The sequence below is a fragment of the Halichoerus grypus genome, chromosome 7 (genome assembly GCF_964656455.1).
Source record: "Halichoerus grypus chromosome 7, mHalGry1.hap1.1, whole genome shotgun sequence".
NCBI classification, from domain to species: Eukaryota; Metazoa; Chordata; class Mammalia; order Carnivora; family Phocidae; genus Halichoerus; species Halichoerus grypus.
This window is the reverse complement of record NC_135718.1, coordinates 149,021,085-149,038,395: the sequence shown is the minus strand read 5'-3', so window position 1 is coordinate 149,038,395 and position 17,311 is coordinate 149,021,085. Positions and strand designations below refer to the sequence as shown.

At 42.1% G+C, this 17,311-nt stretch overlaps 1 protein-coding gene across 8 annotated transcripts in view; it reads right to left on the bottom strand.

Moving 5' to 3' along the window:
• The window catches only part of LOC144382630 (uncharacterized), a 74,568-nt gene that overhangs the window by 7,276 nt on the left and 49,981 nt on the right, over window positions 1-17,311 (bottom strand). For all 8 annotated transcript variants that reach the window (XR_013449975.1, XR_013449974.1, XR_013449977.1 and 5 more), the window contains one exon: window positions 14,213-14,347. The gene's annotated coding sequence lies outside the window, so the exon portion shown is untranslated. The remainder of the gene's footprint in view (window positions 1-14,212; window positions 14,348-17,311) is intronic.

Sequence of the window (17,311 nt, the reverse complement as noted above, 5' to 3'; positions counted from 1 at the left end):
ATAGCCAGTGCTCAGTAAATGACAGCTATGAGAGTCTCAGGAAATCCAATTCTTTTCCATCTTAGTTGGAGACATAGGCTGGGTGACTCCATTACCATCAGGCTGTGGGGGATTCACATCGTGTGAAGCCCCTCCGATCCCTGCCTCATAAACGGTCAACTTGTTTTATATACCAGTGAGGATATTGCAGCCATTGAGATTCTATACCTCTCAAAGTGTTTCAGAGGGTGAAAGTTTAGAAGTAGGCTTCTTGGTTTGAAGCTGCTTTCGTATCAAATAATTGCATGCCATCAAAGAGGCTTTCCAGCCCCAATGTGTCAAGGACTGCTCAGCGACAGATAGCTCCTGAGCAGGAACTGTGGCCAGCAATGAGCACAGTGTTTCTGAAGATGATCTGAAACTTCACAACAGTCCCTGCAGGTAAACGATCTGCTCCATTTCCAGATGAGGAAGCCGCCTCTGACGATCGACAAGGTTTGGAGAGGTCACACACCAAACCAGCTGAAGAGCTGAGATTCCAACTCAGATTTGTCTGACTCTAGAGCCAATGCTAGAATCTTCCTTGTGACTCAATAGACATGAAATATGGTGGTAAAAGAAAAAGAGGTAAAAAGTCACATCCCCCAAACTGACATGTTCCATATGAGAGGCAGCCCCTCAGGAGTTAGTAGGCCAATGCCAGAACCCTGGTGTTACCACCTGCCAGCTGGGGGATGGGGAATTCATTTAACCCTAGTGAACCTTTTTCCTTTCTATAAAACAAAGATCATACTTTACTACTGATCTCACAAATTCTTGGGAACAGAAATGAGTCAAGACTTAATGAGATTGTGAAAAAAAAAAAAAAACAGAAACCAAAAAACAAAAAAACCAATCCTGCAGAAAGAAACTAGATCAGAGTCTTACTTCATTAGTCAGATGCCAAATTCTCTGAAAAGAAATCACATTTGGCCTTCTCATTACTATTGGGCTATGATGCATGAAGAGGAGGTGCCATGAAATGATTAATAAAAAATGTTGATTTTTCTCTTATCAGTTTCCCAGAGTGTTTTCCATAGAACTGGAATTCCCAGGTATGTTTATAGGCACAAAATAAAAGGAGAAAAACAAAAACCAGAAACCTTTGGCCCAAAGAGTTTAAAAAAAAAAAAAAAACCTAGCGGAGGAGGAGCAAGATGGCAGAGGAGTAGGAGACCTAAATTTCCTCTGGTCCCAGGAATTCAGCTAGATAGGGATCAAACCATTCTGAACACCTACGAACTCAACAAGAGATCGAAGAAAAGAATAGCAACAACTCTCTGAACAGAAAAGCGACCACTTTCTGGAAGGTAGGACGTGCGGATAAGTGAATCCGAGGCGATATTCGGGAGGATAGACGGCGGGGGAGGGGCCTCCGTCGGCCGCTTCTGGCAAGTGATAGAGCCGCGGAGCACAAAATCGGAACTTTCAGAAGTCGGCTCCACTGAGGGACGTCGCTCCGGTGGCTAAACGGGGGGTGGAACCCTCGCAGGACAGTGTGGTCTCAGGACCCTCGGGGTCACAGAAAGACCGGGGGTGCCTGAGTGCGGCAGAGCTCCCAGGTATCGGAGCGGGGAAGCCGGCTGCAGAGATGGAGCCAAGGTGCGGGCTCTCAGCTCGGGGTTGCCATAAACCGTGATCCGGGGCACAGTCGGGCCACTGCTCCTCCAGCAGGGACCCAACAAGCGGCAGATCTGGGGAGACTCCCCTTCCTCCCCCGGGAGGAGCAGCGCGGGAGCGCACCGCAGGGATCTGCTGGGTTTGGAGACTCCACCCGGGGTCGGGTGCCAGAGATAGAAATGCTCAGTCACAGGCCGGGTGAGCATGGAGTGTGGCCGGAGACGGGGGAGACGGGAGCGACTGACTGCTTGTCTCTGGGGGCGCACTGAGGAGCAGGGCCCCGAGTTCTTGGCTCCTCCGGGGCGGAGATTGGGAGGCCGCCATTCTCACTCTCGTCCTCCAAGGCCATAGGTAAAGCTTGCAGGGAACAAAAGCTCCCGAGAGCAAACCGGAGCAGATTACTTAGCCCAGACCGGCAAGGGTGGGGCAATTCCGCCTCCGGCAAAGACATTTGGGAACCACAGCAACAGGCCCCTCCCCCAGAAGATCAGGGAGAACAGCCAGCCAAGACCAAGTTTACTGATAATGAGAACGGCAGAACTCCAGCGCTAGGGGAATACTGAACATAGAATTCATGGCTTTTTCCCCCTGATTCTTTAGTCTTTCAAAGTTAATTTTTTTAATTTTCTTTTCTTTTTTTTTTTTGAATTTTTCTTTTTCCCCTTTTCAACCAACATCTTATCAATCCTTTTTTTAAAAATCTTTTTTATTTTTCATTTTTAGAGTCATATTCTATCCCTTCATAGTAGTTAACCTTATTTTTGGTATATATATATATAAGTTCTCTATTTAAAATTTTGGGATACAGTTTCTTCTAACAGAACAAAATATACCCTAATCTCTAGTATATGGCTTTGTTCTAGTCTCCTGCCTGATCACATTCTCTCCGTTTTTTTTTTTTTAAATCCTCTTCTTTCTTTTTTCAACCAACTTCTTATCATCAGTTCCTTTTATAAAATCTTTTATAATTTTCATCTTTACAGTCATATTCCATCCCTTCATTGTATTTACCTTTACTTTTGTACATATATAAGTTTTTCTTTCTTTAAAATTTTGGGAGGCACTTTCTTCTAACAGACCAAAATACACCCAAAATCTAGTGTGTGGCACTGATCTATGCACCAGCCTGATCATATTTGATCATATTTTTTTATCTTTTTCTTTTTTTTTCTTTCCCTTTCTTTTCCCCTGGTTTCAGGTCTCTTTGGGTTTGTTTAGTGTATATTTTTCTGGGGTCATTGTTACCTTGTTAGCATTTTGTTATCCCATTCATCTATTCTCCTCTGGACAAAATGACAAGATGGAAAAAATCACCTCAAAAAGAAAGAATGAGAGGCAGTACCGACTGCCAGGGACCTAATCAATATGGACATTAGTAAGATGTCAGAACTAGAGTTCAGAATGACGATTATAAAGATACTAGCTGGGCTTGAAAAAAGCATGGAAGATATTAGAGAAACCTTCTGGAGAAATAAAAGAACTAAAATCTAACCAAGTTGAAATCAAAAAGGCTATTAATGAGGTGCAATAAAAAATGGAGGCTCTAACTGCTAGGATAAATGAGGCAGAAGAGAAAATTAGTGACACAGAAGACCAAATGATGGAGAATAAAGAAGCTGAGAAAAGAGAGATAAACAACTGCTGGATCACAAGGGAAGAATTTGAGAGATAAGTGATACCATAAGACAAAACAGTATTAGAATAATTGGGATCCCAGAAGAAGAAAGAGAGAGAGAAGCAGAAGGTATATTGGAGCAAATTATAGCAGAGAACTTCCCTAATTTGGGGAAGGAAACAGGCATCAAAATCCAGGAGGCACAGAGAACCCCCCTCAAAATCAATAAAAATAGGTCAACACCCCGACATCTAATAGTAAAACTTACGTGTCTCAGAGACAAAGAGAAAATCCTGAAAGCAGCTCGGGAGAAGAGATCTGTAACCTACAATGGTAGAAACATTAGATTGGCAATAGACCTATCCACAGAGACCTGGCAGGCCAGAAGGGACTGGCATGATATATTCACAGCACTAAATGAGAAAAATATGCAACCAAGAATACTATATCCAACTAGGCTGTCATTGAAAATAGAAGGAGAGATAAAAGCTTCCAGGACAAACAAAACTAAAGGAATTTGCAAACACAAAACCAGCCCTACAAGAAATATTGAAAGGGGTCCTCTAAGCAAAGAGCGAGCCTAAAAGCAACATAGACCAGAAAGGAACACAGACAATATACAGTAACAGTCACCTTACAGGCAATACAATGGCACTAAATTCCTATCTTTCACTAGTTACCCTGAATGTAACTATGGGCTAAATGCCCCAATCAAAAGACACAGGCTATCAGATTGGATTAAAAAACAAGACCCATCAATATGCTGTCTGCAAGAGACTCATTTTAGACCCAAAGACACCTCCAGATTGAGAGTGAGGGGGTGGAAAACCATTTACCATGCTAATGGACACCAAAAGAAAGCTGGGGTGGCAATCCTTAGACAAATTAGATTTTAAACCAAAGGCTATAATAAGAGATGAGGAAGGACACTATATCCTACTTAAAGGGTTTATCCAACAAGAAGATCTAACAATTGTAAATATCTATGCCCCTAACATGGGAGCAGCCAATTATATAAGGCAATTAATAACAAAAGCAAAGAAACACATTGACAACAATACAATAATAGTAGGGGACTTTAACACCCCCCCTCACCAAAATGGACAGATCATCTAAGCAAAAGATCAACAAGGAAATAAAGACTTTAAATGACACACTGGACCAAATGGACTTCACAGACATATTCAGAACATTCCATCTCAAAGCAACAGAATACACATTCTTCTCTAGTGCCTATGGAACATTCTCCAGAATAGATCACATCTTAGGTCACAAATCAAGTTTCAACCAGGACCAAAAGATTGGGATCATTCCCTGCCTATTTTCAGACCACAATGCTTTGAAACTAGAACTCAATCACAAGAGGAAAGTCAGAAAGAACTCAAATACATGGAGGCTAAAGAGCATCCTACTAAAGAATGAATGGGTCAACCAGGAAATTAAAGTAGAATTAAAAAATTCATGGAAACCAATGAAAATGAAAACACAACTATTCAAAATCCTTGGAATGAAGGAAAGGCAGTCCTATGAGGAAAGTATATAGCAATACAAGCCTTTCTCAAGAAACAAGAAAGGTCTCAAATACACAACCTAACCCTACACCTAAAGGAGCTGGAGAAAGAACAGCAAATAAAGCCTAAACCCAGCAGGAGAAGAGAAATAATAAAGATCAGAGCAGAAATCAATGAAATAGAAACCAAAAGAACAGTAGAACAGATCAAAAAAACTAGGAGCTGGTTCTTTGAAAGAATTAACAAGATTGATAAACCCCTGGCCAGACTTATCAAAAAGAAAAGAGAAAGGACCCAAATAAATAAAATCATGAATGAAAGAGGAGAGATCACAACCAACACCAAAGAAATACAAACAATTATAAGAACATATTATGAGCAACTCTATGCCAGCAAATTAGATAACCTGGAAGAAATGGATGCATTCCTAGAGATGTATAAACTACCAAAACTGAACCAGGAAGAAACAGAAAACCTGAACAGACCTATAACCACTAAGGAAATTGAAGCAGTCATCAAAAATCTCCCAACAAACAAGAGCCCAGGGCCAGATGGCTTTCCAGGGGGATTCTACCAAACATTTAAAGAAGAATTAATACCTATTCTTCTGAAACTGTTCCAAAAAATAGAAATGGAAGGAAAACTTCCAAACTCATTTTATGAGGCCACAATTATCTTGATCCTTAAACCAGACAAAGACCCCATCAGAAAGGAGAATTACAGACCAATATCTCTGATGAACATGGATGCAAAAATTCTCACCAAAATACTAGCCAATAGGATCCAACAGTACATTAAAAGGATTATTCACCACGACCAAGTCGGATTTATTCCTGGGCTGCAAGGTTGGTTCAACATCCACAAATCAATCAACGTGATACAATACATTAACAAAAGGAAGAACAAGAACCATATGATTCTCTCAATAGATGCAGAAAAAGCATTTGACAAAGTACAGCATCCTTTCTTGATCAAAACTCTTCAGAGTATAGGAATAGAGGGTACATACCTCAATATCATAAAAGCCATCTATGAAAAATCCACAGCAAGTATCATTCTCAATGGAGAAAAACTGAGAGCTTTCCCCCTAAGGTCAGGAACACAGCAGGGATGTCCACTATCACCACTACTATTCAACATGGCACTAGAAGTCCTAGCCACAGCAATCAGACAACAAAAGGAAATAAAAGGCATCCAAATTGGCAAAGAAGAAGTCAAACTCTGTTTGCAGATGATATGATACTTTATGTGGAAAACCCAAAAGACTCCACCCCAAAACTGCTATAACTCATACAGGAATTCAGTCAAGTGGCAGGATATAAAATCAATGCACAGAAATCAGTGGCATTTCTATACACCAACAACAAGACAGAAGAAAGAGAAATTAAGGAGTCGATCCCATTTACAATTGCACCCAAAACCATAAGATACCTAGGAATAAATCTAACCAAAGAGGCAAAGGATCTGTACTCAGAAAACTATAAAATACTCATAAAGATTTGAGGAAGACACAAAGAAATGGAAAAACGTTCCATGCTCATGGATTGGAAGAACAAATATTGTGAAGATGTCAATGCTACCTAGAGCAATCTACACATTCAATGCAATCCCCATCAAAATACCATCCACTTTTTTCAAAGAAATGGAACAAATAATCCTAAAATTTGTATGGAACCAGAAAAGACCCTGAATAGCCAGAGGAATGTTGAAAAAGAAAAGCAAAGCTGGCGGCATCACAATTCCGGACTTCCAGCTCTATTACAAAGCTGTCATCATCAAGACAGTATGGTACTGGCACAAAAACAGACACATAGATCCATGGAACAGAATAGAGAGCCCAGAAATGGACCCTCAACTCCATGGTCAACTAATTTTTGACAAAGCAGGAAAGAACGTCCAATGGAAAAAAGACAGTCTCTTCAACAAATGGTGTTGGGAAAATTGGACAGCCACATGCAGAAGAATGAAACTGGACCATTTCCTTACACCACACACAAAAATAGACTCCAAATGGTTGAAAGACCTAACTGTGAGTCAGGAGTCCATCAAAATCCTAAAGGAGAACACAGGCAGCAACCTCTTCGACCTCAGCTGCAGCAACTTCTTCCTAGAAACATCGCCAAAGGCAAGGGAAGCAAGGGCAAAAATGAACTATTGGGACTTCATCGAGATAAAAAGCTTTTGCACAGCAAAGGAAACAGTCAACAAAACCGAAAGACTACTGACAGAATGGGAGTTTTTGCAAATGACATATCAGATAAAGGGCTAGTATCCAAAATGTTTAAGGAACTTATCAAACTCAACACCCAAAGAACAAAGAATCCAATCAAGAAATGGGCAGAAGACATGAACAGATATTTTTCCAAAGAAGACATCCAAATGGCCAACAGACACATGAAAAAGTGCTCAACATTGCTCGGCATCAGGGAAATCCAAATCAAAACCTCAATGAGATACCACCTCACACCAGTCAGAATGGCTAAAATTACCAAGTCAGGAAACGACAGATGTTGGCAGGGATGCGGACAAAGGGGAACCTTCCTACACTGTTGGTGGGAATGCAAGCTGGTGCAGCCACTCTGGAAAACAGTATGGAGGTTCCTCAGAAAGTTGAAAATAGAGCTACTGTATGATCCAGGAATTGCACTACTGGGTATTTACCCCAAAGATACAAATGTAGTTATCCGAAGGGGTACGTGCACCCAATGTTTATAGCAGCAATGTCCACAATAGCCAAACTGTGGAAAGAGCCTAGATGCCCTTCAACAGATGAATGGGTAAAGAAGATGTGGCCCATATATACAATGGAATATTACTCAGCCATCAAAAGGAATGAAATCTTGCCATTTGCAATGACGTGGATGGAACTGGAGGGTATTATGCTGAGCGAAATAAGTCAATCAGAGAAAGACATGTATCATATGACCTCACTGATGTGAGGAATTCTTAATCTCAAGAAACAAACTGAGGGTTGCCGGAGTGGTAGGGGGGTGGGAGGGATGGGGTGGTTGGATGATAGGCATTAGGGAGGGTATGTGCTATGGTGAGCGCTGTGAATTGTGTAAGACTGTTGAATCACAGATCTGTACCTCTGAAACAAATAATACATTACATGTTAAAAAAAAAAGAAGAAGAGAGTAGGAAGGGAAAAATGAAGGGGGGGGGAATCAGAGGGGGAGAGGAACCATGAGAGACTATGGACTCTGAGAAACAAACTGAGAGGGTTCTAGAGGGGAGGGGGTGGGGGGATGGGTTAGCCTGGTGATGGGTATTAAAGAGGGCATGTATTGAATGGAGCACTGTGTGTTATACGCAAATAATGAATTATGGAACACTACATCAAAAACTAATGATGTAATGTATGGTGATTAACATAATAAAATTAAAAAAAATTAAAATAAAAAAACCTAGCCAAAAATAAATTTAGATAGTTCCCTTATTTCTCTTTAAAAAGACTTCTCACAGTACTATTCTATGTGGAAAATCTGTTAGAGAGGGGTATAATATGCAGCCTCCCCAAATCTTACTTGGTTATAGATGCCTTTTTCATGGAGTACTTCAAAGGACTCTGTTATATAGAATACAGGCTACAAAATGCTATTATAAAGTATCCTCCTAGCAAGATTTTGCTTAAAATTGCAGCAACTCAGATATTCCTTCGAAAACTTTCATAAGAGAGGGGTAATGTTTTTGATGATCCAAAGCTACTTGTGCCAAGGACAGTGTGATTTATGTACTGGAGGAAGAAAGGACCCATGAGCTGTCATGAAGGATGAGAAGGTATTTGCCAAGTGGACAAAGCTCTAGTATTTATTTGAGATCATTTAATGTGTAAAGACATCATCATCAGAGAAATTTCACAGTTACAATCAGTGGAGATTTTGTGGCCGATTCAATCTGATAAAGATGTATTGCATTCCAATCATTGGAAAGAGCAGAACTCATGAAAACATGTTTACTGTCTTAGAGCAGTGGATAATCTAATGATGAGAAAGATATAAAAATTAACAAAGAAAACACATTTTATATATGCTATTAATAAAAGTATAAGGTGCTATATATAAGCACAGAGGAAAGAGACTAACTTTGCTTTAGTTGAGTGAGTGAGGGGAAGGATCGGGGGACGATGGCTTCCAGTGGTGGAGGTCGATGGAATTCTATTATCTTTCTCACTCCAGACTGGTAGCGGAAGTAGGACAGACTTGCAGAGTGACATGAATGAAGGCTGAACGAGGGTAATCACACTTTATTACCCTTTGGATGACACATTTGTACCCCTTTACTCTTTTTTATCAAGACTTCATGGACAGGATTAACGGGAAAAATACAGGAAGGAAAAAGCCTTTTTCGTCAGTCTTTGGAATTTAAGATCAGTAAAAGGGAAGATGAGGCAGAATTCTTTTAGAGTCTCTTTGCTTCAGTTTACTGGTGGGAGGGAAAAGGGTTCTGTCAATCTCATCTAATGTGCCCTGAAATTTTTAGTGTTTTATGCTTTTCAAATTAGTTTTGATTACTCAGGAAAAAATTATTGCCACCTTCCTTTGCGTGGTGTCCTGTGGGTTAGGAAGGAAACAGAGTCCTGGGGAGTTTGTACCGCATAGAACCCAGTCTCACTCTTGGTTACAGAGACAAAACTTGGGTTTGGAGAGAAAAGTGATTAGCCAGAGTCCTGCGTTTAGACCTAGGGAAAGGTAGGAAGACAGCCTGTGTTTCAGAGGGCTCCTTGTGGCTGTTCTCTGGCCCACACCTCCTGGAGACCAGGCAGAGGAGTACGCAGGGCAGAGGGGAAATGCTCACTTGGAACCTGTCCCCATCGCCTTGTGTCTCTGGAGTCCTGCACTTCCTCCCAAATGGCCCAAAGCCTGGCTCTAGGGCCTGCAGGGTCCTGAAGGGTCCATCCTTCTGACAGTGGCCCTTGCTGTTGTGCAGGTGCTATTAGGCCTAAAGGGGGAGCTGTTTGCAGCAGGAGGGTATCTGCTTGGATGTGTGACCTAGGTGTTCACCTACCCATCTTGAGGCCCCTTGTCGTGCTTGGGGAGAAAAATGGAGCTGGGCTTCAGAGTGAGGGCTAGGAACTGTCCCTCCCCCACACTCTTATATTCCAAAGGAGAAAAGTTCCAGATTCATTCCTGAATTGTCAACGTAGGAGGACAGATTACATTTTATTTTACAGTTTGTTAGCTTGATTTATAGTAAATATTTAGACCAGCAGTTCTCAAAGTTGTTGGCCTCAGGACCCCTTTACACTCTTAAAAATTAGTGAAGACCCCCAAAGAGCTTTTTTTTTTTAATGTGGATAATATCTATTTATCACTTTAGAAATTAAAACTGAACATTTTATTTAAATGCAGTATTCAATATTAAAATATTTACTTATTTAAAATAACAATTAGAAACTCATCCCTGTTAATATAAAATTTTTTAATGAAAAATGCCATATTTTTCAAAAAAAGGGAGAGGGGTAGTATTATTTTACAGTTTTACAAATCTCTTGATTGCTTGATTTAAAAGAAGGCAGCTGGATTCTCCTGTTTCAGTATTCAGTGTCTTGATGAAAGTATCTGAAAAGACTATGGCCTCACATAGATACATAGTTGGATAAAAGAAGGAATATTTTAATAACCTTTTCATATAATTGTTGATATTTTTCTTTGTTTTTACACCCAAACTTGGTTAAGTGGTAACTTCCCAAAGAGTTTGTGCAGTGTAAATCTGAAGCTATATCAAGGAAATTATAGTATTTTGTTACATTAAAATCCACCAATCTTTCTTGCATTTTGAATGGTTTTTTACCCATGGATGATTTTGCTCTTTTGGAAAATAATACTTCGATGGTTGTGTGGTTCTTCCGAAAATTGACATATGTCCTTATACAATATTTAAAAAATCTATGACTATCACCAGTCATCTCATCAAAAAAGTCATGACGTATTGGAAAGTCGTTAAACCCATGGAAGACACAAGTTTTCGAAAATTTTAATTTTCAGTGGAAAGCCCCAGTTTTACCTTTGGTAACAAATACTGTCAGTTGTTTTCCATGAAGGGATGGACTCATTTCGTTCATTTTTGAGAAAATGTCTATCAAATACCTATGTCTGCATTGCCATAGTTTGGGTGTCAGTCATTTCTTTAGGTAAAATAATGTCAACGTCAGAACTGAGGCTGTGAGAAAATACTGGGCAAATCTTCCCACACCTCAGCGGGAATCCAAGTACCCAACTGGCCTCGTGGTCATTACATTCTTCACCCACAGAAAATAAAAAGCCAGTTTCTCTCTCTCTCTCTCTTTTTTTTTTATTAAAGATTTTATTTATTTGAGAGGGAGAGAGAGCACAAGCAGGGGGAGGGGCAGAGGGAGAAGCAGACTCCCCACTGATCAAAGAGCCCAACGTGGGGCTGGATCCCAGGACTCTGGGATCATGACCTGAGCTGAACGCAGATGCTTAACCAACTGAGCCACCTAGGCGCCCTCAAAGCCAGTTTCTCTTAAAAGCGTTCTTGATAAAAACAGTGGACTGTAAAATTATGGATTTTCTTGAATCTTAACCCTTCCATTGATGTCTTTTAAATACCCTGTGAGTAATGGAAGGCCCTCTGCTGGGGTTGTCTCGAGGAACAGCACTTGTGTGAGATGGAAGATGAACCCCAACCTTTTTTCAGGAAACATGATTTTTACCTGAAAAAAATGACTGCCGTTTGGGTTTTTTTGCCTTAAGTCATGAAAATAAATGTTAGGGGTTGTATCTGTTCTGTTGCCAATGGTTATTTACCAAAAAAAAAAAAAAAAAGAACATACGCAATATAATTAAGTATATGTATTCTTACTATATATTCTGTGTATTAGTATTTGGTTTGTATGTATATATACAAATTGCAACGCCCTGTGAGCATCTTTATCAGATGATGCTCAGATACCTCAGTCTCAGTTTGGTCCAGAGTGAAATCACTGTCTGGGAGACTGGGCTCCAAGAGAGTTCCTGGAAAGGGAATGGAGGGGGGTGAAGCGATTGGGGAGAGCCGTGCCCATAATAATCACACTTTAGAGGAGGCCATACTCTTGTCATCCTTCCCAGGCCCCTTAGGATCTTGTAATGGCAGAAATTTTTAAATCAAATTTGGTGGTATTCAGAAAAGAATAAAGCACAGTGCTCCAAGCAACCCCTTGTCCAGGCAAATGCCCCAACGAAGGTACAGAGCTCTCCCCAGACCAACCTGCTGCCCTGTGTTCCTCCCCATGATCCTCCCCTGCACCCACACTTTGTGATCAGTGTCGATTCCCCTTGCCTCTACCTTCTCTCAAATCCCTCCTTCCTGCTAAAACCTTTGTTCAGATATACATCATCTCCTTCCTTGTTTCCTGGGTTTGACTCTGACTCTTTTTACACAGAGCTGATCATGTCACTCCCCAGGTTCAAATTCCACAGCAGCCTTGCAGCACCTGCAGGAAAAAGCCCACGTTCCTCAGCTGGTGTATCTGATAACTGCTTGGGCCTAGAGAAGAACTTGCTGCTCTATCCCACCTTACCTCGTGGTCTTAACTGTGTGCTTGCTGTTTTCTGAATGCACGGGCAGTTCAATGCCCTCTGCCTTTCCGTAGGATGTTCCCTGTCTGAAATATTTTTCTACTCATGTGACACATATGAAAACATCTTTTTCAGAACTCGGTGCAAGAGTCACATCCTTGTAGGCTGTGAATATTGTGACATAATAAGAAATAATTATTTGGTCTTTGCCCCTGTTTCCTGACATGGAACTCCTAAATCCCTTGGAATTTCCTAAGTGATAGGAGCATCTTTAGTTCTAATGAGGGGACTTTTGCAGGTCCCTGGATAGCTTCAGGTCACCAGAAAGACCATGCCATGATTAGAAGCATAGAACTTTAAGCCCCACCCCCCAACCTCCAGGGAGGGGGTGAGGGGATGGAGATAGTTAATAACCAATAATGCCTGTGGGCTGAAACCTCCAAAAAAATCCCCTAAATGATGGAGTTCAGGGAGTTCCTGGGTTGGTGAATGCATCCACAAACCAGAAGGGTGTTGCATCCCAGCTCCAGGGGCACAGAAGCTCCTGTGCTCAGGATGCTTGGACCTTGCTCTCTATGTCTCTTCATCTGGCTGTTCATTTGTATCCTCAGTAATAAATTTGATAATAGTAAGTAAAGCACTTTCCTGAGTTCTGTGAGATGTTCTAGCAAACTATCGAACCTGAGGAGGGTATTGTGGGGACGCTGGCTCAGAGTCATTCAGTTAGAAGTGCAGGTGGCAAGCTGGGACTCGAGGCTGGCATCTGAAGTGGGGGCAGTTTTATGGGCCTGAGCCTTTAGGCTGTGGGGTCTGTGCTAACCCTGAGGAGTTAGTGTCAGAACTGCATTGAATTGTAGGACACCCAGTTGCTGTCTGGAGAGTTGGAGAATTGGTGGGTGTAGGATATTTGGTTGTTTTTCTGTAATCCCAGTATTAGCACATGGTAAGTACTCAGCAAAATGTTTTAAAATCAATAGCGTCAAGTACTTTTCTGACTTTTGTGGCACTATAGGCTAAAGAGAAGAAGTCAGTATATTGGAAAGACATGGAGAAGAAAATGGACAACAAACTTGAATGACTTCTTAATTTTGCCAGATTTCCCTATGTGTGTACCTTTCCCTTTACATGGGCAGTTGGAGATTCCACTGTGTAGCCTGGAGTTGTGTAAGTTATGAGGAGAATGGCCTTGAGCTTGTGGTATATGTCAACAATCCACATAAATGACGAATTTGCTATTACTTTGCTTTTTAAAGCTGAGTCACTTTGCTTAGAGAAGACTTGGCATTGAGGCATTGGGCTAGGGATGGGGTCAACTTCTGTGGATTGAAGAGAACCTGAGAGGGTCACTGGGGGGGCCAGTGTACACTGAGATGGACGGGGGGAATATGCCTGATGGTCCAAACTGTTTTTGTGAAGTAAGGTGTCAGCTTTCCCTTAACAAAGTGAAGAGGTGATTTAAGGAAGAATTAATCTTTAATTTTATGGAATAAATGAGGTGGGAGTGTATTTAGGCCAGTAATGAGAGAGAAACACAAATGTTGCTAACTACCACATACCAGGTTAGAGCATTAATGAATCAGTTCTGCATGATGATCTTAAGTGTTAGAAACAGGGAAGTCTTATTATCACAGTTTTTAGAGAGGGAAATTGAGGCTTCGAAGAAGAAGTTGACTTGTTCAAGGTCACACAACCAATTCATGGCAGCTGTAAGAAGACAGCTCAAGTTTTTACTTCAGTCCCTTTAAGTGTGCCTTACTGTTTCCTCAGTCCCGGCGCTGTGTTCTCCCACATGCCAGAGCCTGGGAGGTGCGAAACCAACTTGTAGGATGTTCCTCAGGGAGATATTTGTGTGTAGATAACAGCCTTGGGAACCAAAACAGAAAACCAACAGAACAAGACAACAGGTAAAATCTAAAGGCACCCACCTCCTGACAATGTAGCTACATCGTCTCGGATGATAAGGACAATGAGTTCGGCACCTCAGTTCCCCCGTGGGCTCTTCTTCAGGAAAAAATGCTCCATGGTGCATTTTATGTGGCTAAAAAGCCAGGCAGAGAGTCCTGCAAAGACAGAGCCACAGTTTACCTTGGCAGGCTCAGCTTTGTGAGGTGTTGCCTCAGTCCAGCTGTCTCAGACATAATTTCTTTTAATTCTTCCAAAGAACTTTACATGGTAGATTGTATTCATCCCATTTCAGATAGTGACATGAGTATGGACATGGAGATAGAGTGTCCTCTGAGCTGAGGTCCCAGCATATAGTGTTAGTCACAGCTCAGAGGGGCTTGACCTCTGTAAGGAGGGACATAGGACCCAATGAGATGTGGGTTGAATTGTATCCTTACCCCAGAACCTGTAAATGTGGCCTTATTTGGAAATGGGGTCTTCATAGGTGTAATCAAGTTAAAATGAGGCCATCCTGGATTAGGGTGGTCCCTAATCTAATGTGACTGGTGTCCTTATAAGAAGAGGGAAATTTGGACACAGACACACGGGGAATGTCATGGGATGATGGACACAGAATCTGGAGAGATGGGTCTAAAGGCCAAGGAGCACCAAAAATTGCCAGCAATCATCAGAAGCTAGAAGAGACAAGGAAGGATTCTCCCTAGAGGCTTCCAAGGGAGAGTATGGTCCAGCTGACACTTTGATTCAGACTCTCATGCCCAGAACTGTGAGAGAGTATATTTCTGTCGTTGTAAGCCCCCGAGTTTGTATTTTGTTATGGTGGCCACATGAAACTAATAAATCGGTATATTCTTAAGAGGTATTGTTGGATGGGAAATGGCAGCTGGTCCTTAGGCTGGGATATCATGCTTCTACTAAGTGGAAATATGGAACCAGTAGAGCAAGCTCCCTGTCACCTAGAAGACAAAATTGAAGTTCCATGAGGTCCTTTAAGATCTGGCTCCTAGCTACCTGTCCAGCTTTATTTTGCCACTCCCTTATGCTCTAGGCACACTGACCAACCCATGTTCCCCAAAAAGCCACACTCTTTCAAACCCCAAGACAGCTCACACTGTCCACTCTTCTCAGAATGCCCACTTCTCCACTTGTCTCCCTGGTGAGGGCCTCCCTATGTTGTCGAAAACCGACCTGCATGTTTCGGAGCCAAAATATAACTGAGGGAGTTTGGGAGACAGAGGAACAACAGCTTTATTGCTTTATTAGGCAAAGGAAGCTGCAGTAGGCTATGGCCTACAAAAAACAGCAAGCCTGCCTGGAGGAAGGTGCTAGGGGTTTTCAAAGGGAAATACAGGATCTAGCTGGTTTTGACAGGAATCATCTACTTGCTTCCAACCTTTGTCTTGTCTTCAGGGTGGTACTGGGTTCCTGAAACAAAAGTCTAAGAAGGGAGGAGGGGAGGTTTGCCGAAGAGAGGGAAAAGGTTACCTTCAAAATCAAGCTTCCCTGAAGCATTAGTGCAGACATTTTGATTTTTGTTCAACTTTATGCTTTTAAGTGATTTCACCTACTCTGTATGTCCAGCTCAAGCTGATCACCACCTCTGCGAAGGCAGCTTCCCCTGACTTCCTACACAGATACTGCCCATGTGTCCCCCTGACAAATTATCATAGCAGTTGTAACATTTCTTATTGTTCTATTTAACAATTAACTTTTGTGTTAACACCTTCAAAGGACTCTCGTGAAAGGCAGATGATCAGAGTCTTCCCAGAAGTGGGCTTGTGCTCTAGACTTTCCCACCTGAGTGAAGGTTGGGTAGAAGTCAGTGAACTGATTTCTACAGGTAAAAGATACAATATTACCCAGCTCCTGAGAATCCATACAGCTTCTCTAACTCAGGACCCTCAACCAGGGCACGATTGATACTGTAGACAGGATAGTTCTTTGTTGTAGGGGTTATTTATGTGCATTGCCTCTCTGGTCTCCACCCACTAGATGCCAGTAGTATCCCCCCACTGAAAATGGCTCCAGACATTACCACACGTCCCCTGGAGGGCAAAATCACTCTGATTGAGAGTCGCTGATATGAATGATAGAGACAGTGGTTAAAAAGCCAGACAGTAGACCGAAAGCAGGGCAGAGGATGAGCTATTGACCCTTCCACATTTTAATATGGAAACCATCCTTAAGTAAGGCCACATGGGCTCATCCAGCCCTGAGTTTCTAGCCCAGCTCGGCTGCTTAATAGCTGTGTGATTCTGGGATCTGTTGTTTGCCTCTATGCGTCCTGATTTCTCATCTGGGTTATTGACAGGATGGACCAACTGAGAAAACATCCGAAGTGCCTGACTAAAGCCCTGCACATAGTGGGTTCTCAATAAAAGTCATTTCCTTTCATCTTGCCCATTGCATTGGGAGTGGATACAAGAGGAACCCCAGGGAACTTGATGCTCTGTCCCTGGCAACATTCACCTGCGATGAATAAGCAACTCAAGGCGAGAGTTCTCTATTTCCACGGCAGAGAAGGGGGTAGGTTGAGGATGGTAGTGGTGATGCCTGGTTGGGCAGGTAGGGATGCCAGGCATTAGAAACAGAAGCAAAAGCTGTTTGGGGAGCCTTGAGAAATGACAATCTGAGTCACAGGGAATTAGAAGCAGCAACATGGAGAGGCACTTAAACTTAATTTACAGGGAGAAAAGCAAGGCACAGATGAACATTGCTCCCATGACATGCACTCGTAACCCTCTGACAAGTCCAATCTGAGGTTGTGTGTGTAACCTGTGGTCCCACATAGAACTTTTGTTCCATTTGCACTTGAGTGGGAGCATGCCATATGGTGCCACTTGCGAAAGGAGTTTTGGGGGCAGGTGCTAATCCAAGGTACTGCCCCCATCACACCCACACACTACATACACACGCATGTGCACGCATGCACACACACAGTCTCCCTCCCCTGGGCAGAACTGCTATATTAGGTGGGACCTGTGAGCCCAAGGCACAACAATAAAACAGTAATCATTGGAAAATGAATGCATGAAACAATGCAGACACACTGCTCTACTTACCTAATTACTTTGCTCTTGAGATATTTTTGTTTAAAGCCACTGAGATAAGAGTACCAT